Genomic DNA, 22786 nt, shown 5'->3' with positions numbered 1-22786 from the left:
TTAAAGACTTGGTGAACTGGCTTTTTTTAATAACATCCCACACAAAATCAACAATTTTCATCACCAACAGGATGATCTCTGGCTAGGGATTATTGAATGTAATACCACGTCTTGATTTTTGTTGATTCGTGAGCTCTTGAAAATTAATTGAATCTCGATCTTGGATTAATAGTAACATAATTACATAGGAAATGTCATGTCCATGTTTACAATGGTGAAGTTTTGGAATAGATTCAAGAACCTTTGAAAATTAATTGAATCTGGATCTCCCATAAGTAGTAACACAATTACATAGGAAATTTCATGTCCATGTCAAAAAGGGTGAAGAATTGTCTGACAGGTCCAGACAAATCAATTTTAAAAATAAAAACAAATCAATTATATTGGTTTTCTAATAAATTTTAAAAATAAAAATAAATCAATTGTATTGGTTTTCTAATATGGACCCTTACATATTGGTTGTTTAATTTTTATTATAATTTTCTTTTATTATTGTGCATAAAATTATTTATTTAATGCTTTTCATCTCTTTAGTTTTAGGATGAGAATTATAAATTCTACCTCCATTAATGTAATAAATTATGTTTGTAAATAATCATGTAATTAGAATTTATAAATAATAAATAAAGAAAATAAAGTAAAAATAAATCACTTATTTCTAACAATTTGACATATTTGTATAAATGTTAACTATATGATCACATTTAAAAGAAAAAATATATTTATAAATTTAATGAAAATAGTTTATATTAGCATTCTTTATTTGTTTACATTATACTAGAAAAGTGATATGGAAGACTTTTCATTTTAATTTAATTGCAATAGTATTAAAAAAATATGTTCATGCAAATTCATTTTATATTATTTAATTAAATGAATTTTTTTCATTTTAATTCAATTGCAATAGTTTTTAAAAAAGTATGTCCATACAAATTCATTTTATATTATTTAATTAAGTGAAATCTTTCCACTTAAATTGTAAAGTCAAACTGATTTTCATGCTTACTATATATGTTTTTATGGTTGAATGTAGCTATAATACTATATTTTTACAATGTTACTTCATTGTTCTTTTAACTAATAATGATGATTGAGTATATTTGACTATAATTAATTTGGTATATAAATATGGTTAATATCATTTAAAAAAATATATCTATGCAAGCAGATTTTAAATTATTTAATTAAATGGAAATTTGTTCACTTAAGTTGTAAGGTCCAAGTGATTTTCCTAGTTACTATATATGATTTTATGGTCGAATGTTGCTCTAATATGCTATTTTTATAATATTACTTCACTATCCCTTTAACTAGTAGTGATGGTTGAACATACTTGACTATAATTGACTTGGTTCACTATGGGTGTCTTTCATTGATTCTAACCCTATTATGTAATGTATGACACAATTATCTATATAACTTCCTTCCCTAATCTAGATATTCATGTTTGTCATTGGTTAATCATGATTGATTATCACTAATCATAATTAATCTTGATTGACCATGTTTCTATATAGTTTTCCATAATTAATACTATCCACTAATCAACCATTAACCTTTAACACAAAGACTAATAAAAAATGTAATTAATTATATTTAAAGATAATCTTAGTATATAAAATATGATATATAGAATGATATATTTCCAACCAAAATCACAAAATATAACTTTAATGTTAAGTGTGTAATGCATAATATATATTTTCTATCGAATCTAATATGTTAGGATGAGACTAATATGATTTAAGTATTGATATGAGCCAAGCTATATGTTATGATGAAAGTAATATGATTTAAGTATTGATATGAACCCAACTAAATTTCATTTGGTCAAAATAACAATTAAAAAATCCCAGCATATTTGTTTCAATCAATATACAATTAAAAAATCCCAGCATATTTGTTTCAATCAATATCAAAAAATTAACTATTGTGATACTAAGTACAAAAACTATCAAAAACTATCTTTTTCAATATTATGATTACAAATGAAAATCCAAACTTAAAATATGTTGCATAACAAACTCAATTAATGTTAACAAGTTAATTACTACTTAACTAATGTTAACCACTTAATTACTATTTAACTTTACATTGCAAGGGCGTAATTAAGCGTAAATTATTTTATATCATGCCGATGCTCTAGTTCTACTTGAGTTTAAGGATAGTTTTCTTGTCCACATTTATATGTATTGTAATAGTTAAATCTTCTAAATATGTAATAAATTACATGTATTATAAAGGGTTAAATCTTCTAAGCAAATGAATTGTTAAAGTCGTAACTTATGAGTAGGGTTGAATATGGATTTTTTTTTGCTCCTCATACAATTTTTTTTGACATTTTGGGTTCTTATGCTTCACGTCAAGAATGTTATGTTTAAATTTTTGCCCTTAAAGAGTGATGTTCTTACAAAAAATTAGCCTTTCATCAATAAAAGCTTGATTAAAAAATTACCTTTAAATAACATAATTATGTTAAAGCTTTCACATATTTACCATAAGGAATAAATCAAAATGACCATAACAAACAAATGACTTATTAAATCTTGAATCTTGGTTTGAAATTGCATGGAACACTCACAATAATTTTTTTGGAACTTGAAATCAAATGTCCTTGCCCCGAACATGCCATAGCATTTGTATATATGAGATATGACTAAGGATATCTTATGGGACATATAAGATGACAAACATAGTAAAACTATTGAATGTTATCAATAAAAACTCGAAAGTAGATTAATTAATATGATTTATGTTATGATTTGCTTAATCTAATATGTACTAGTGGATCTAAAGATAAAGTACATTTTACCTTATATATTTTAGCATTGCTTTAGATCATGGGATATACACTAATGTTAATAAGATTGAATGCATAGTATTTGAACCTTTTAAAAATTAAAAGACTAAAATTATAATAAATGGACATTGTAGATCTCTTAACATCATGTTATCGGATTTCCTATATTATTATATTCTTAGAGAGAAAACACTTATAAGTATTAAATGTGGAAAAAGCATGCTCTGATCAAATCCTTCCTTCTATTTATCACTAAAATGTAGTGAAATCAATATATAAAAATAAAAAAACCAACTTGTATTAAAGTGACATTGAATACAATATTGTATCTAACTAGTTTATGCTTTTAGGCAAAAGAGTTTTATTGAAAATTAAAAATAATTTTCACCTTGGTGTATTATTTATAGATTATATGCTTTAATCTAACTTGTAGGCATATCAACTAAAACTTAAATATTTTTAAAATATAATACTTTGACAACTACAATTGTGGAGGTTTCAACAAAAATTGTTGAACATTTGAAACATGTTTATTTTTTTAATTGAAAGTATATAATCAGTCCTGGGTAGAGTACTTACCATAACATACCACCAACGTCCAGTTTTTAGATCCATCTAATAAGTGAAATTCATTTGACAACAAATTATTAGTTGATACATATACATACTATTCCAAATAATGGTTTAATCCAAAATCCATTTATACCAAACTCATGTCACAACATACAAGTTTCTAGATTCCATTGGTCTCAAGTTGTCCATAAGCTATGCATTACATCCAAAGAAAGAGGGGGATTGGATATATGTGCAAAAGAATATGCTCATATTTAAATGCATCTTGAGAAGCATAAATAGAGATGCTATGTCATAGTAGCAAAATTCTCCAATATAAATGTGTCATATATTTTATTGCATTGTTAAAAAGGTTGGTAAGATGTGGGACACCTACCTATATGAGATGCAAATGGATAAAAAAAAATTCAACATCTCAGTCTCCAATATGTGGTGTAGTGGCCTTCACTATTATAGAACTTTATTCTTTTAAGATTAATTTTACATAAAAATGTAATACTTTGAGCTTAATTATACTGGATAAAAATATATCGTGTTGGACTTCAAATTTATTTTGTCATACAAATGTTTATGCTTTGGATTCTTTATATTTTTAATCATTATCTATGTTTAATAAGTTTGAGATTAAAATAAATATATACTTTTTAAAATGTTGGGGAAATAAGATTTGAAAGGATTTGTATACTCTTGTTTGCACGTAAACAAATCAAGGGGCACTCTATAATATACTCAAATATGGATTAAGCATAATGTGACTAGTTTATATTATGTAACATTAATAAACTTAAAAAAATATAAATTTAGTTTAGATTAAAACAAATATATCAAAATAATAAATAATTATTGTTTTTATAATTGAATTATCTTACCTTTCAAATATTATAATAGGAGAATTTTTTGATTTGATTTTTTTGGCCACTTGGTAGATCCCCATTTAAGATGGATCTAAATTAGTTTAATTATTAATTATAATTTGTTGTTAACTCTTTTTTTTTTAATTATTTATTTAATTTTATTTTGACTAAATCAAATGTTATTAAGGAAATTATAACTTCTCTACCATATTAGAGAGTACTTTGCTCACAAATATTTTAGAAAAGAAGGAAATCTTCATTTTCTCAAAAGATATGATGATGATGATGATGATGGTGGTTAACATCCACTGAGACCAAACTTTGGTCTATCGAACATAAAGAAACAAATTATTTAGTTTGATTTAAGATTTTATTCCTATGCTCAAGCTTGGAGAGAAGCCTCCTAAGCTCACTATAATTTTGACATCGTAAAAGGCTAGGAAGGTCAGTATTGCGACAAAGATTATGAAACTGAGATCTAATGTGGTTGTACGCGGGGCACTCTAAGAGGAAGTGGTTTTCATCCTTGATGTTCCTATTCTCACAAAGATGGCAGATCCTTTCCATCCATGGTGTTTTAGGAACTGCCCAACGACCTGTTTCACTATGGAGCTCATGAGAGTTCATTCTAATCTTCGCTATATTAATTTTCTTCTTTGAGCTAGTTAAAACAGAGAGATACTTTTGATCTTCTAGGGTGGGGTTGATGACCTTCTTATAATAAAATAATTTTCTTTTAGCTGCTAAATCTTTCTCAGGCCACATTTTTTCTTTGAACTTAGAAGTAACAATATTTTTAATGTTATTAATGTTTTGAAAAGCATCATTCTTGTTGATCTCCCAAAGGTTTAACCAGGCCTTCGTGTCTTTATACCACCCTTCGCTTGAGCCTTAGGTGGTTTTGGTTTGAATTTAAAGCTAGCTTAGGAAGTCTATGATCTCATAGCTAGGCTCTTGATAGGGGAAAGACCTACTTCTATAAGGAGAATAGGATAGGGTGTATTGCTTTTAATTTTCAGGTTATACATTATAAAATGCTTCTGGATTTGCTCAATCTTTCTCCAAGATTCTCTAGAGATGCTGCAACCCCAGATCTCACATCCATATAAGATAACATGAGTGACTAAAGTTTCAAAGAGGAACTTCTTTTTATCCCACATTAGGAGGTTTGTCGTTTTACAATTATTTTCAAACCAAAATGAGCTTTCCACCCCCCATTAATCCTTTTCTCAATGTTATAGTTCCAGTTGAGCTTGTGATGAATATCAATTCCTAGGTACTTGTAAGAATACACTTCCTCCAAGTTATTATTGTCATACATTAAATTAGCGTAAGTGTCCTTCTTGGATTTGATAACAAAAAAAAATAGTATTTATATCAAAACCAATTTATTAAATGAAAATTTCATTACTCAAATACAATATTAAAAAAATATCCCCATTTAATTGAAGTATGTTGTTTTATTGATTATTTAATTTAGGAAAGTCCATCTAAATACGTTAGAATCATTATTATTAGTAGTTAAATTATTTCTTATCCACGACATTTTTCATGTTTTATTTTGTTAATTTTAATTGAAACAAGATTTTTATTTGTTGGACTACTAAATCCATTTATAAATTCAAAAAATAAAAAAAAATCATGATCTTACTTGAAATGGTATAACTTAGTGAAAAAAACCTCACTTTTTAATCTACAATTTAAAAGAAAATAAATTCTCTTATAACAAATTCAATTAAAATCATAATTATTTTTTAATATAAATATTAAATTTTTAAGATATAGTTTTAAATAAAAGCTAATAAATCTTATTATATTAATTAAAAACACTAATTCTTATCATTATTTATATAAATATTTTAGTTTAAAAATAAATTGAAATTATGGTATGAATTTTAGATAACAGTAGGAACATGAAAATCTTGTTTTAGATACTTTGAAATACTACATTCAAATAAATCGCATTAGTCTTAAACCCAAAATACCCAATATAATAATAATAATAATATGAAATCACGTGCATTTACAATGAATTGCAAAGAATCATCAACCAACCATTCACCAAAATCCCGATCTGCTATTTGGCTGACAAAATAATGTGCATAAACAAAGATAAAAGCAAGGGCGGATTTCCTCTGGGTTTTCCTAATGCAACGTTGATTTGTAGATATGTTCTCCGAAATGTCGCAGATAACGGCTGCCATATTTTAAAAATTTGAATTTTTTTTAACTTTTTACAGTTTTAAACCCAAGTTGATTTGATTAGGAAAGCTTAATATGGACGTGATGTGCAGATTTTGCTCAATCCAACAAGTGTTATATGATTTTGCTCAACCCAATAAGTGTTATATGAATTTGGTGCATGGTTTTTGCTCAGGCACCCTATCAATTATAGTCCTTTCCGCAAGAACCAAAATTTCCAATTCTATGTTTTCTTCCAAGATCCAACAAAACCCAAATAATATGATTATTGGCAGTGATCATATTTCTCAATATTTATATCACAACAGTCCGTTAAAAGTTGTATATCTTCGATATATTTATCTTTACAAAGTAATATACTGAAACATCAATGAATTTTAACTTTTAAAAAGCTACGCTTTGCTGGAACCCATACAATATAATTTTATTTGGTGGGTCCTTTTGACTGTGCGTTGCCTGGTTTCAACTGTATCATACATCTGCGAAGCTGATTCGGTGGTGGGATTTTAACAGTGCCTAATTCAACTTTAGCATACACGTTAATATGTCAGGAATTAGTCTAAGAAATTTGAACGGAACAATTTCAGAGGAGGGATCACAGAAATGTCAAATTCTGATTTTTTTCACAAAATGGAAATATATGTATACAACTTTTGAACGCAACTCCCGGTGGTGGTGAGAAATGTATAAAACTTAACCAAAAAAATTATCCAACATACACCTTTAAAACCCAACTCTTGCACCATGCAGAATTGAGTCGAGTGTACTTGTTGGACAGACTGAGAGCACAATAGAGGTTCAGTATAGATGGTTGTTTCTTTAGCGTTCCAGAAATGTATGGGAATGGACATCATCTTTTGATAGCTTCACATTTTCGAGCGATGTTGTGACAGGTACTGGTATGACATGAATGGCGGCTTAAATAATGATGGTAATAAGATTCCATGATCCATCATGTACAGTACTGAAACTTTTATTTCATAGATCATTGAAAAGTAAATGCTCCCTGACATGTCAGGCATTTAGCTCTCGCCCTCTCTCGATTTGCACGCTGTCACTCAGAGAGCGAAAGCTAAATGACTGGCATGTCAGTCAGTATTTACTTTTCTATGATCTATCAAATAAGAGTTTCCTCCTTAGTACTAGTATGACATGAATGGCGGCGGAAATAATGATGGTAATAAGACTCCATGATCCATCCTTTTTCACCAATGAGAAGGTCAATAAATTTGCATTGCAAGCTCGCAATTAAGCTTAAATTTTCGGGCTATATTGTGACAGGTTTTTGGGTTATGTTGTGACAGGTACAACAATGTCGGGAAATAATGATGGTTTAATAAGACTCTATCTTTTTTTAACCAATAAAAAAAATGAATAAATCAAATTATAAATTTATAAAAATAAATTATATTGATTTTCTAATGTGTAACTTTAGATATGAGTGGTTTTAATTTTTAGTCAACCTTAAATTAATTCAGTTTCAACGCATTTTCATATATGTAATACCTGCCGCGGCAGGGATAATAAATGCCATTGCCGAGGCCAAGTATCAATTGAAATGAAATCCATATGCCACACAGCAGTAACTAAATGTAAGTATTTGAAGAGTTAGTTCAAATCTCACTGGTGGCAACTAATTGTGGGGATTAAACGGGTAAGTGCCATTGCTGAGGCCAAGTATCAATTGAAATGAAATCCAGATGCCACACAGCAGTAACTAAATGTAAGTATGTGAAGAGTTAGTTCAAATCTCACTGGTGGCAACTAATTGTGGGGATTAAATTATCTCAAAGCTCAAATGAAATCCAGATGCCACACAGCAGTAACTAAATGTAAGTATGTGAAGAGTTAGTTCAAATCTCACTGGTGGCAACTAATTGTGGGGATTAAATTATCTCAAAGCTCTTTCAGGCTTAATCGTTAACAAAAACATGGTGACAAAATCTCACCCTTGGACAAATCGTCCTAGATCACGATGACATCTCACTGTGTGTTAAATAATAATCATGGTGACATCATTCAACTATTGAGCAAATCATTCTTCTATCCATTTAATATCCATTTAAGTATTGAGCAAATTATTCTTCCATTTAATATGTGACTAATTGTAATATGGATGTTACATTTTTTAATACTTTTAAAACTTGTATACTCTTGTACCATTGCACTCTACACTTAAACCTCATGTATGTCATACATTCATCTCATGAACATTATTGGTGCATTGTATAGGCCAAACAACGACTAACCACTAATACAAACCTTGACTGGTTTTGAAAGCGGTCATTTAGGTATCCTCCTCTTTGACTTGAACCCAGTGACATTCTAATTTTAAATCTAGTTTGGTGAAGTATTTTGTGTGTTGCAACTAGTCCAACAGAACATCAATCTTAGGGATGGGTACCCTCCTCTTTGACTTGAACCGAGTGATACCCTAATTTTAAATCTAGTTTGGTGAAATATTTTGTTTATTGTAACTAGTCCAACAAATCATCAATCTTAGGGAGGGGGTAGCTATTCTTGAGGGAAATTTTGTTATATGTCTTGCAATCAATGCACATTCGCCAAGTCCCATCCTTATTATGCACAATTATGATGGGTGACCCACATGTTGAGGTACTTGGTTGAATAACACCTTGCTCCAACAATTGTTGCAATTGCTTCTTGAGCTCATTTGTTTCTAGAATGGACTGTCTATACAACCCAATGTTAGACAATGTAGAGTTTTGCAACAATTGGATCTTATGCTCTACTTCCCTCTTGAAAGATGGCCCTTTAAGTTCCTAGAACACTCCCATGTACGCATGTAGCAATTCTTCCCGTTGTTGTCCTTATTCCTTAGTATACTCCTTTATGGATGAATTTGCTCTCATTGACGCTTTTACAGACTAATTTTCTTTTAAAAGTTGTAAAACATATTTCTTGCTAGAACTGATCAATTTCTTAGCTTGCTTGGCACTCACCAATGAAATCTTTAACTTGCCCTTATGCATGTTAATTATGAAGGATTTTTCGTCTTTGATTAAGTGGTATTAGTTGGCTTTCCACATAAATATTACATCATGCATGCACATATAAGGACTCCCAAACACGAATCTACATACATTAAGTGGAACTACATCCAATTATACTTGATAAAAAATCAACACTGATAGCAAATTTAATTTTACATTGTTTATTCACCTTTATTTCTTCCTCCTTGTTGACCCATTCTAATATATATGGACTAGGATGATCATAAACCACCAGTGCAAGTTTATTGACCCAATCCACTGCTATGAGAATCCCTTGTGATCCTAGTCAAACAAAGCATCATTTTTTGCTCTTTTGACCTATATCTTTATATGGAAGAGATTGGCTATCTCCTTCAATTCCTATTGTTAAAGGATACTCAGATTCACCCCTTTGTGCACTGATGTATAAACAATCTTTTCATCCATATCTAAGATGCTTTCCACATAATTGCTTGAATCTATGTTTGTGATCATTTTTCTTCTTTGCACCTTTCTTTCAATTCTTTGGGCTGAGAACTGGATGTAATTTTCAACACTTCTCCTCTGTGTGACCATCAATATTGTAGTGGTTTATAAGATCCTTGTACTTATGTTCAGTGGTTCTTTCCTTCTTGTCCTCTCCCCTTTCCACTTCTTCTTCCCCACCTTGGAATCTTCTCGGTGATCCTTCTGCTTTGAAACACTTGATCATTATTTCTTCTAGCCTATGTTTTCTACGTATTATTCCTACACACAATCCTCATCGACCACATTGGGTTTGAACAACATCACTTGCTTCTGCAAATGGCTATGTAGAGCCCCCATATATTTGAGGAGTATGTTTGGGTTCCTAGAAGAGATAACCAATGTTATTTCCATCTTTTGAATTTTGTGGTGTACTCTTATGCCCTCTACCCATGTCTCTACCTAAAGTAATGCCACTGAATCCATTGGTTCTCTACATACTCGATAAGGCAGAATTGAGACTTTATGAGAATTTTAAGATACCCCTACTTAGTCACCAGAGGATTCCCCTCTAACCTTAGGGTCTTTGTGCGTTTTCCCTCCTGTTATCACTCAGAATTTTCCTTAGAAGTTATCAGAAGAAGGAAGAAACCGAGGTAACCACAAACCAATATTTTAATTATAGGATCTAGCCAACCTATGACTCAGATAGGGCTCTCTCTATATAATTTAGCTTTGTTTCTTATGGGATTTTAGGCTAATTCTTAACGTTCCTTGGGGTTTTGGTTTTGATTTGAAGGTTGGGTGGTGGAATTCTTAGAGTAGATGGATAGAGCTAGGTCTTCAAGCCATTGGGCTATGGAGTCAACAAATGGATAGCAGGACTGGACCAATTCGTTAAGGGAATGTTCATAGGGCAAGCTAGTAGAGCGAAATGCAAATCTTTAGGCGTAATGGGGGAAGCAACTCCAACCAGGGTGAAAGGGCACTCAAGAATCCTTGGACCGGGATCAGAATGGAGAACAGAGGATAATTATGAACAAAGGCCAATTAAGAATCCTTTGCTATAGATCACAAGAAGTTACCTAAACTAAGGAGCAATCAAGAATTCCTTAACTTAGATTTGTGAAGAAAACATATAATAATGCATAACAGTTAAGACAGAGTGCATTTAAGCAATTTCTGAAATATCATTCCATGTTATAACATTTAGATTTTTAGAGATACATAAAGATTATGAAAAAAACTTGAAGGAAAAAAACATTGAACATGAGAGAATAGTTGTTTGTATTTCACTTTACACAAGAATCCTGTAAAATATCTGATCTTTATTCCTTGATCCAGTAAGCCAATCCAGTCATTGATACAATAGAATTTCTTATTCGAGAGAAAAAGTCTATAGAAATGTTTTGGAATCCACACTACATACTTCAAATTGTGAAGTATTTATACAAAAAACTTATTACAAAATATCTCAAAACAATTTGAGATTTATTCTAGGAAATACAAATATATTCTAGCACGAAGATAGAGACGGCTAATGAACTATTTCTTGTTGTCCCTTTAATTATGGTTGTGCTGGCCTTTATGGTTGAGGTGTAGCCCTTTATGCTAGCTGATAGTTGTGGAATTTTTACGCTGGAGTCTTCTTTACTTTGTTCTTTCATATGATACTCTTTGACCCTGTCGTGTTGTTTTTACCTGTTTTACTCTGTTGCATTCATTTTTACTGCACAGTAACTTCCAACTGTTTATTTATCATAGTAAATTTGTCATTGTCTCCCACCATTCTGCATTTGGTAATTTCACATTTACCATTCTCCTGTAAATTTCATCAACCTCGGTATATTTTGCAAAATTTGGCTTGGTGAGGAACAAGTGTTTTACCTCATGCTCAAGGAAAAAAAAGTTCTCAAATGTATCATATAATACTTTACCTATTGACAAGGCTTTAATGGATGAAGAGCTGGCTTGTTCCTTAGCCAACTGTTTGAGTTTGTTGCCATAGTCCAATTGTGTCATGAGTTTATCATTGATGACCATAGGACTCGACAGGCCCTTCTACCTCAAAATCTGAAATTTAGCCATGAACCTATCAATGGGTACCTACATATTGTGGCACTTTTCTTCCAAATTAAGCATAAGGTTCCTTTTAGAAAGGACCTTCCTTATTTCTAAAATGGTGGTAGTTTTGTCTTCAATGTTCAGCTCATGTAGCTCATACCTGTTTTTGCTATTGAGGAAATGGATGAGTCTATTTGCATCCTTAGGCTTATTTCCCAATTCCTCCTTCACTTTCTGGATAGCTTTACTAGCTATCTTCACTAGCTATGTTTGCTCAAAAATAACTTGGATTGATGGCTAAATATCATTGACAGAGTCACTGATATTGGCCCACAACATTTCCTTGGTTTGTCCCAGTGGATTCTCAAGTGTCAAATCCTTTTCCAGGATTTTGATCCTCTCACCCATTCTCTGGGCCCTTTGTGTTTCCTCTTTCTGCTTGAGTTGGGCAAGTTTGCAGTCAGTTTCCAAACTTGCCACCTTTTCCTTCAATCTTTTCATCTTTGTAGCCTGGATAGACATATCTTCCATAGCTTTCGCAAGTTCTGCTGCTTTGTCCCCTGGTGCTCTTGTTGTTGTAGTAGATTCTGCTATTACTGGAAATGTTGTTGCAGGTGGAGCTGTGGGTGCCAGTGATGCTGCCAGTGTAGAAGGAACTGCTGTGGATACTATGGGGATGACAGTTCTGGAAGTTGTGGCCAAGTCACTTTGCTTCGATTGAATTAAAGTGTCCAACTCCTTCTTTGTCTCCTTGAGTTGATCATTTAGCTTCAGGACCAAGTCCATGAGCTCTTCATGTCCTTGTTGGGCTTCTAGGACCTCTAATGTTTGTGGATGATGTAGCTGGGGTATCTTTAGCTGCTTCTTGAGTGCAGCGATATCATCATTTTTCTTCTTGATTAGCTGCTTTGTGGCTTTTATATCCTTGGGATCGTGTCCCAATTCAATTACTAAGTCCTCTAAGGACTTGATTCTTGTGTCCTTGGCCTATGAGGAGGCCTTTTCCAACTAGAATTGTGCAGATATGTTGTTTAGGGAATTCTGTAGTTGGTGGGCAGCTATGGCCTTTCCAGTCAAAGTGGAGTATATCATCTCCCCTGTTTGCTTGTGTAGCTCAATCTGGTCTATGGGATGGATATCCCTTGCCAACACTTCAAAATCTACTTTCTTAAAGTCTAAGGTTGTTTTTGGCTGTTGAGTTGTAGGCTTGATAAAAGTCTTCTGCATTTTCCCCTCTTTGATGTCAAAGGCTGACATTAGCCTTGTTTGATTGGTAGGGGTCATCTTCAGGTACTGGGCATAAGTTTGGACCTTAAGCTTCTCATTCCTAGCTTTTATTTCCTTGTACCTCTCCTTGATGTCTTGGTCTTTGTCAGCAAGCATTTTGAAGGAAGATACCTCAAGACTAAGCTGCCTTTCCAACCCTTGAGTTTTTGATGTGGAAGGTGTGCTTTTCGATGGGGTGGCGGGCCTGCTCCTGTTTCCTTATGTGCTAGTGACTTTCTGTTGTTTCCTCTGTGTATTCCTATTCAGAGACAGGATTCACTCTTTGTCTTTTTGCTTGGATTGTATCTACATAAGTCTGTGAAGTGGCCCTTGCTGATGTGGTGGCCTCCCCCCTACTTCTTTTTAGGCTCTTCTCTTCATTTAGAGGAGTCTGCACAAGTGAGGGGGTACTCATGGCTGTCTTTGGTTTGCTTGATTTCTCTAGCATGTCTGCCTGCTCTGGCACCTGCAGGAAAGAACCCTCATCAAGTTGTTTTTCAAGATCGATTAGAGCATTCTATATGTCTATTATGGTGTTGTCTTGATCAATTAGGGTTCCTTCCACTCATTCTGGTTGGTTAGCATAGGCTTCAAGCTCAGGTATGGGATGGTGAATAAAAGGCCCCAGCTTGACCTTTTGCCTCTTCTTGGTGATGAATTCCAAAGGGTCATATCTCCAAACAAAACTTCTCTGGAACTTCATCTTCTGTAGTATCAACTCTGCCTCTGTCCCAACCTCCCTAGAGTTACATATGAAGGGGCCTAGTTGGTATTTTATTTTGAAATTGGCCTTCTTCTTGGCATTTACAAAGTTTATCTCATCTGCATTGATAATTTTCCTGTAGTATTCTAATGCAAACAACCTCATAGGGAGGTATCTTGGCAATTTGTATGGTGCAAGCATGCAACCATATATCCTGATCTTTGTGTGGTTCTGGTAAAGGTACCAGTCACCCACTTTGGTCTGCTTTGACAGTTGAAGGACTCTCTTTATTTTTGGACTGATTCTTGGAGGAGGGTTTCCAGTCAACATTGTCATAACTGGATGTACAAATAAGTCAATAAAGTTTGAATAAGAGTATGGAGACTGATACTCGTGGATTAATGGGGTCCAAAAAATGACTGACCTTGGTTGGCCCTTGGTGTCCAGTTTTTGGAGGGTGAATGGGAACTTATCAACCTGATAATATAAGAACATATGGTATAACACTGAAGAGTATTTGAAGACCCTTTCATTTCCCATTCTTGTGAACTTCTCATGCATCCTGTCAGCTATGAATGTGGAAAAGTCATAAATGGTTTCAAGAGGTTGTCCTGGGGTATAAATGAACATGAAAGCCGGCATAATTTCATCAATATACTCACTTGTGGAGTAACCCAAAATACAAGATATCATGGCGACAATATTTCAGCCCCAAGGGGAAAATATAGTTGCTACATATGGAGGCGGGTTGTTAGGGATGTGCCTTTCTTCTATGATGAAGGTTGGGAACAGTTGGGCCAATTTGGTAGAGTTGATTTTGGGGTATAAGTCTAATAGGTCTCCAATTGAGAGGGGAGTTAGGTTTGGTCTTGGTTGGAGCTGCAACATTTCATTGATGGATTCGGCGGTAATGGTGAAAAGGACCTTCTGGTCATGAGACATGATGGTTCTATGACTGGGGACGTAGCAAGCATAGCACATATGCACAATTTCAAGAAAAATGTGGACTTGGGGGAACTGGTACTTGGGAAAATTTGATTCCCAAAGGCCAATTTCATCAGCATGGTTCAGGAACTTGTCCCTACTTTGGCAATGCACTTTGAGCAGGAGCTCTATGACAGTGGTATCTTTTATCTAGAAGCCTCTGTCAGCCAGGGGAAGGTGGTCTAGGTCTAAATGAGGTGTAGTGATGGGCCTCACATCCATTGCAATTGGGGTAGCCATACTCAGTTCTTGTGGATTTGAGTGTGGGGAGGGATTCAAAGTTTTAAGGGCAACGATGTTCCGCAGTGGTTTATGGATCTAGCTCTTGAGTATTTTTAATTAATTTTTAACTTGACTAAAACACTCAGCAACTGGTTACTTTGAAATTGACAGGGTATTTGGTGAATTTTGGTTTAAATACCTGGAACTAGGGTGAATTGGTTCTGAGTAGGGTGGTTGGCGACTGCAAGTGGTTGAATGGGCTTCGTATAGGCTGCAAGGCTGACTGGGTTGTCTACGGTGTCTTTGGAGTGAAATTGTACATGGGTTGACGACTTCAACGTTTGCAGGTGTTGTGCATGTGTATAGAGGCTTGCAGATGAAATTTCAGTGAAAACAAACAATTTTGGGGCTTTTGGCTTTTATATGCAAAAAGCTATTTTTTGGCGGGTATGGGGTGAATAGTGGTTAATTTGTCGCGTAGCGGGAGGGCGGTAAGCAGTTTATTTTGCACTGCTTTTGGGTGCTCGGTGGTATTTGGGAGGGGCCGCCCAATTCCACTCATCGGATGACATGTAGCATTGGGGGCCAGGGGGGAAACCACTTTATTGGGTGGGTAAAGGATGGACGTTGGGTTGGCCCGATATGGATAAGGGCTGTCAGATGAGGAGGGGGGGCGATCGCGCGGTGATCGGGTGGAGAAGTTGTGCGGAGGCTAGTGGGGGGCCCGATGGGCACTTAATTATGGCGGTATTAGGGTTAATAATGGCTTAAAGTGAGATTAGGCCATCGGGGTAATTAACGGAGGATTAAAAGGGGGCTTAATTAACTTGATCGCAGATCGACCAGTTAAAGGTTTTGGTCGGGTTTTAGGTGAAGATCTTAGTTTATAATTAAACTAGGGTGTAGGGTTAATTTATATATAGGAGTTAAATATATACGGGAAATTGGGTTTTTATCGGGATTTACTATAATAAAGTTAGTCATTAATATGAAAAATGGGCGGAAAAGGGAAAAACACTAAGCAAAATGCTTTTTTGTGAATTACATGTTTTCACATATTTACATTAATACTTAGGGTAAAGAATTTTTGTGGGTTTTTGGTATGAAAAGTGTTTTATATAGGGGGAGAATTGCTTTTTCCTAGGCGAAAAGTGTTTTAACCTTTGGAAAAGGAGTATTATTAGGAAAATGAATGAACTAAAGGGGGGGTGAACTTTTATGAGGGGAATCTTGTAGGTTTTAACCCCCTACAGAAATTACCTGCATACAAATTCTAAAACACAGAAAGTAAACAATGCGAGAGCATAACACATAAAACACATATACAGAGATTTTCCCCTGGATCCCAAAACTGGGACTACCAGCTTGATTTTTCGTTATGTTCCTTTCAATGTTATAATACATATTTATACATGCTGAAGCATCCAATACCATGGACCAAAAACCATCGCGTCCAAAAACATGTGTGAAAATCATGCACAAAACCATAAGTCGGTCCACCCATCCTAACATAGGGTCCAAAACCAAAATTTTCCGGGGCGTTGCCCTGGAGTGGGGTTACGGGTGTGCCTCAAACCCCCTGTGACCCCCCTCGCAACATAATCGCCGCAACGAAGGGGGGCTCCGCCCCCCCTCTAACCCCCCCGGTTAACTATGTGGGCTAGTCGTGGAAAGAATATAACACATCCCAACATTCTCCCACTTGTTGTTTTCTTTCCATAGGGGGCCACAAGAGAGCTTAGTCATTTTTCCAGCCCTAAAACACCCATTGTCTCTCTACACCAAGAGAACTTCTCAGAGCTCATAGATTTTGTCAATGCATCTGCAATATTCTTCCAAGTGTCCACCTTTACCAGCAACACCCTTTTGTCTTCTATCATATCCCTCACAAAGTGATATTGAACATCAATGCGCTTTTTCTTTGAATGATATGCAGGGTTCTTTGCCAAGAAAATTGCACTTTGGTTGTCACAGTCTATCCTTATAGCTCCCTGTATTAACCCCATACTTGAACACAATCTCTGCAGCCAAACTGCTTCCTTGCTTGCATGAGTGGTTGCCATGTATTTTGCCTCTGTAGTTGATAGTGCCACTACATATTGTTTATTACTCATCCAACTGACTGCACCTCCAAATAGGTTAAACACATACCCACTTGTAGATCTTCTCTGATCCAAATCTCTAGCCAAATAGGTTAAAAACATACCCACTTGTAGATCTTCTCTGATCCAAATCTCTAGCCTAGTCTGCATCAACAAAGCCACGAATATCCAAACCTCTGTCCAATCCTGGTCTTCCTTAGTAGCACAAACCATAATCACTAGTGCCACGCAAATACCTGAAAACTCGCTTCACTTTTGTCCAATGTTCCTTCCCTGGTTTTGACATAAACCTGCTCAATACTCCCACTGCATGTGCAATGCCTGGTCTATTATAGACCATTGCATACATCAGGCTACCAACTGCACTTGCATATGGAATGCGGGACATGTCCTCTTCCTCTTCTTATGTCTTTTCCCGATATCTTTTAATTTCCATGCCCAAAATATAGTTTGTAGCACCAAGATCTTTCATGTCGAATTTGGAGGACAATTGGGTCTTCAAATCCCGGATAATTTCTTTGTCATTTCCAACCAGCGACATATCATCTACATACAAGACCAGATAAATAACACGGTCACCAATTAATTTAAAATACACACAGTGATCTGCTTTGCTTCTGGTGAAGCCAAGTCCCTGTATAAATGTATCAAATTTCTGATACCGCATCCTTGGTGACTGTTTTAACCCATACAAAGACTTCTTTAACTTGCATACCAATTCTTTCTTACCCTTCAATGCAAATCCTTCAGGTTGCTTCATGTATATTTCCTCTTCCAAATCCCCATGAAGAAATGTTGTCTTCACATCCATCTGTTCTACCTCAAAATCAAAAGCAACAACAACAGATAAAAGTAATTTAATAGAAGTTACCTTGGCAACAGGAGAAAAAATATCACCAAAATTAATTCCTGGCACCTGGGAATAACCTTTTGCTACCAACCGAACTTTGTATTTCTCCACCTTTCCTTCTGCATTTGTCTTCTTCTTGAACACCCATATGCTGCCAATGGGTTTCCTTCTAGCCGGCAACTCCACCAGATCCCAAGCCTCATTTTTGTGCAAAGATGCCATTTCATCAACCATGGCCTCTTTCTAGAGTTTTCCATCCTCTGAATCTATTGCTTCCTTCACAGTTCTGGGATCATCGTTAGTAATAGATAAAGCAAAATTTGAACAGAAAGCAGATGGACTATACCTTTCTGGCTGCCTTCTTTCTCGAACTGATCTTCTCACACCCGAAGTTTGTGGCTATTCATCTTTTGATTCCTCTTCTGCTGTAGAGTCTGATTCTTCCTCCTTTAACTCAAACTCTATCTTCTCAGGTTCCTTTGGTTGGACTTCATGTTTAATAACATCTTTTACCTCTCTGAACACCACATCTTGGCTGTACACAACCTTCCGTGTGACTGGGTTCCAAAGCTTATAACCCTTTAAACCATCCTTATACCCAATAAAGATGCACTTTTCAGATTTACTATCCAACTTGGTTCTTTTCTCCTTTGGAACATGTACATATGCATCACATCCAAATACCCTCAGATGTGAAAGAGAGGGTTTCTTACCAGTCCATACCTCTTGTGGAGTCTTATCCTCCAACGCTGATGAAGGTGATCTATTGACTAGGTAACATGATGTCTCCACCGCCTCTAACCAGAATTCCTATCCTAACCTGGCACCACTGAGCATGCTTCTTGCCCTTTCCATCACTGTCTTGTTCATTCTTTCTGAAACTCCATTTTATCTGTTTTATGTTTTATGCTCTCGCCATTGTTTATTTTCCATTTTTAGAATTCCTATGCAAGTAGTTTCTGTATGGCATTAAAAACTACAATCTCAAGAGATCATGAAACTTCTAAAGGTTATGAGAAAAGGTGTATATTTGATACAATATTGGGGTTTCAAGTGTCCAAATGTTCCTAAGAATCTGGTCAAGAAGGACAATATAGTCATTGAGGTGGATAGAGCATAGTTGAGACTACATACTTAGAACTACACCCACCTTAGTGAACAAGTGACCAACACCATAGCTTCTTATGTTTGATTGCATAGTGGTTTAGAGTCCTTGGCACATAAACATAAAGTTCCTTATGTGGGTTCACTTGGAGAAATAAGAGGCAAGGATGTCATCATGCAAGAGATAAAATAGTTTATTGAACAAATAAAGCAAGCAAAAAATCAAGAAGACTTGGAGATCACCGAGAATATTATTCTACAATATCCAATTGTGCCAACTAAAGTTCACATGAAGTTATCTTGGCTTTGGAATAACATATAGTCTAGCTCCAAATCCATATTATCAGATACTTTAGAGGTAAATATGTGATATGTTGTAGAGCTTCCAATCAAAGTTAAAGTTATTGTGACAAAGTTTAGAGCATGACACTCCTACATCACAAATGAACTCCATGCTCAAGCTACTGATTTGTCCTTTTCTCCTTCATGAGGAATGTTTTGTCTTATTAGAGTTTTTTCCTATATAGCCACCATTTTGATGTAATTTTATCTTTTGTGAATAAATGTAATGTAAAAGAAGTCCAAGAGACACATGTGGAATATGAAGAGACATATGTAGAATATGAAGAGTTATATAGAAGCCCATAGGTTATGGAAGTCAAAGAGTCATGAGGAAACTCAAGATTCATTACCATTTGTTATAAATAAGCCCTCATAACTCAAGAAAATGGCTTGGACCTTTAGAGATTTTGCCTTGGCTTCTCTAGTTGTGCATAAGGGAGAAGATCATTCTTTTGGAGAAGCAAGTTGTAGTTTCATGTTCCACTATTCGAGCTAATGTTTCATCAATGTAACCATGTACTTGGATATTTCATTAATCATCGAAAGATCGTGGAGCCAACAATCTTTCATGCATGTATCGTAAATATTGTAAGACTATTCTTTAGATATTTTCAGTATATGTTGTCTTACACATACTAAAGATAATGAAATATTTCGTTGCTTTATATATGGATATTGTTGATTGGGTGTTGTTATGTGTTTATATGCTTGTTGTTATCTTGTGAAGTATTTTTGGGTTAATCAACAAATCTTCTCATTGTTCTCGTGGGTCTCTCTTGGGATAGTAATAGTAATTTTTTATTAGAGGCTCATTCTTATCTCTCTCGCATGGAAGCTCCTTTTACACCTTACACTTGATGCCTCACAAAGCTTACATACTTGCTACCCCAAATTTATGTGCATAAAATCTTGTGTACATTTCGTATCCAAGGAATTCTTTTAAGATAACTTGCAATGGTGGCTGGAGCTTATATATGGATGGGGATCCTACACCAAAAATTTGAGGTCTAATTGGGACTTCACATTGGGGAGACACCTTGTATGTTGTCAACATCCAACACTGTCAACAACTCCTTAAGTATCTAGAGGGTTAACATATCCGTATGTGAGAGCAAGTGATGCTTTTCAAGTTAAGAATAATGGATGAGGCATGTGTACAAGCATAGTTATTGGAAAAGAAAGGCCAAAATAAAGGTTAGTCAAGTGGTTTAGAAGAGAAAGAGCATCAAAAAGATTCCAAGGGGAAGAAGAAGAAGTGGAAGGCGGGAAGATAAAAGGATAACTGTAGATTTTAACCCTGCACAGATAATTTCTACAAAAAAATTCTTAATTAAAATAGAAAAGATTCAATGGAAAACACACACATTAACATAAATATTTTATCATGGAAACCCAAAAACGAGAAAACCAACAATATTTTTTCATATATATTCTTTACAATGTTATAATACGATATGTATATGTCATAGCATTCATAAATCATCAATCAATTAAGGTGGATTGTAATACAACCATTGTTCTTTTGGCCAAATCTAAAAAGCCATGTGAAAAACCACCATGTGCTAGAAAACTACTAAAATAAAAAAAATACATGCCAAACAAAGAACCAAAACATTGCCTAAATATTTTTTTTGGCATTGATCCAAACCTTGTGCAGGGGGGCTACTTCCCCCTACATACCCCCCAACTAGGGGGGGATGGAAACCCCCATAGAACCCCACTACGATAATGATTCATATAAGTTGTGTAAAGAATATAATACCTGCCCAACAACAACCACTGCACATCAAATAAAGATCATAGTAATCATTGCAACCACTACAACATGGTCACACTATGCAGAAGAGTAGGAAACTGCATTTAGAGTTGAACCAAAAGTACAAAAAGAAGGTTAGGAAGAAAAAAATATATTATAACTATATATTAAAGTAATCAAGTTAAAAGAAGATCTGGTGTGGATGAGAATATTGTCTACACATCAGTGTAGACGAAGGTGAATCTGAATAGCCTTGATCACTAAAGATAGAAGGAGATGCCCACACTCTTCCACATTAAGATCTAGATCAAGAAGACCAATATAGATGGTACATTCAACTTAGCTTAACAAGTTAATTTCATAATAGTGGATTTTGTCAACAAACTTGGATTAAAGGTTTCTGATCAGCCTAGCCCATATCCATTGGGTTGGATAAACAAGGATGTAAAGATAAAGGTAACAAAACAGTGCAAGATATTTTTTATAAGTGTTAATTATATTAATGAAGTATAATTGGATGTATTACCACTTTATATATGTGGAGTCATGTTTGGAAGTACCTACATGTACATAAGAGAATAACCAATTAATATTTCTTCATCAAGGATGAAAAATCCATCATCGTCAACATGCATAAAGACAAGTCAAATATTTCACTAGTAAGTGCCAACAAGGCCAAAAATATGAGTAGTTCAAGTAAGATATGTTTTACTATACTTAAGAGAAAATTAGTCCAGTGATGAATCAATAAGAGAAAAGGAGTCCCTCGAGGGTTGTACTAAAGAGTAGAAAAAACAATTGGGAGATTTTATATAGGCATATATGAGAGTGTCCCAGGAGCTTAAAGGGTTACCATCCAAGAGGGAAGTGAAGCACAAAATACAATTATTTCTAGAATCTGCTTTGATAAATATTGGGATGTATAAATAGTCCATTCTTGAAGCAAAATGAGTGAAGAAGTAATTATAGCAACTAATACAGTAGAGTGTGTTTTGATCAAGTACCTCACCTTGTGGGTCACCCATCATAATTGTACCAAATAAGGATGGGAATTGGAAATTATGCATCCATCATAGAGTATTAATTAAGATTATGCTCAAAAATAGATATCCCCTACCTAACATTGATGATATGTTAGATTAGTTGTAACATGAAAAATAATTCATTGAGTTCGATTTAAAATTAGGATACCACAAGGTTTGAGTCAAAGAAGATGACACCTAGAAAATTTCCTTCAAAACCGGACAATGTTTCTATGAGTGGATAGTAATTCCATTTGGTTTATACAATACAACATCTCTATGAGACTAATAAATGATGTAATTCACCCCTATTTACATTCATTTGTTGTTGTTTATATGTATTATATATTGGCTTACAATGCTACTAAGGAGGAGCACATTTCACACTTGATGTAGGTGCTAGAGACCCAAAGGAAGCACCACCCATTAAAAAACCTCAAGAAATGTGAGTTTCCTAGCAGTATTTGGTGTAATTATTCTATGT

This window comes from Pinus tabuliformis, chromosome 8 (genome assembly GCF_031772625.1).
Source record: "Pinus tabuliformis cultivar Carrire ecotype Pingquan chromosome 8, CPIR1, whole genome shotgun sequence".
NCBI lineage: Eukaryota > Viridiplantae > Streptophyta > Pinopsida > Pinales > Pinaceae > Pinus > Pinus tabuliformis.
Note: the sequence above shows the minus strand (reverse complement) of the source record.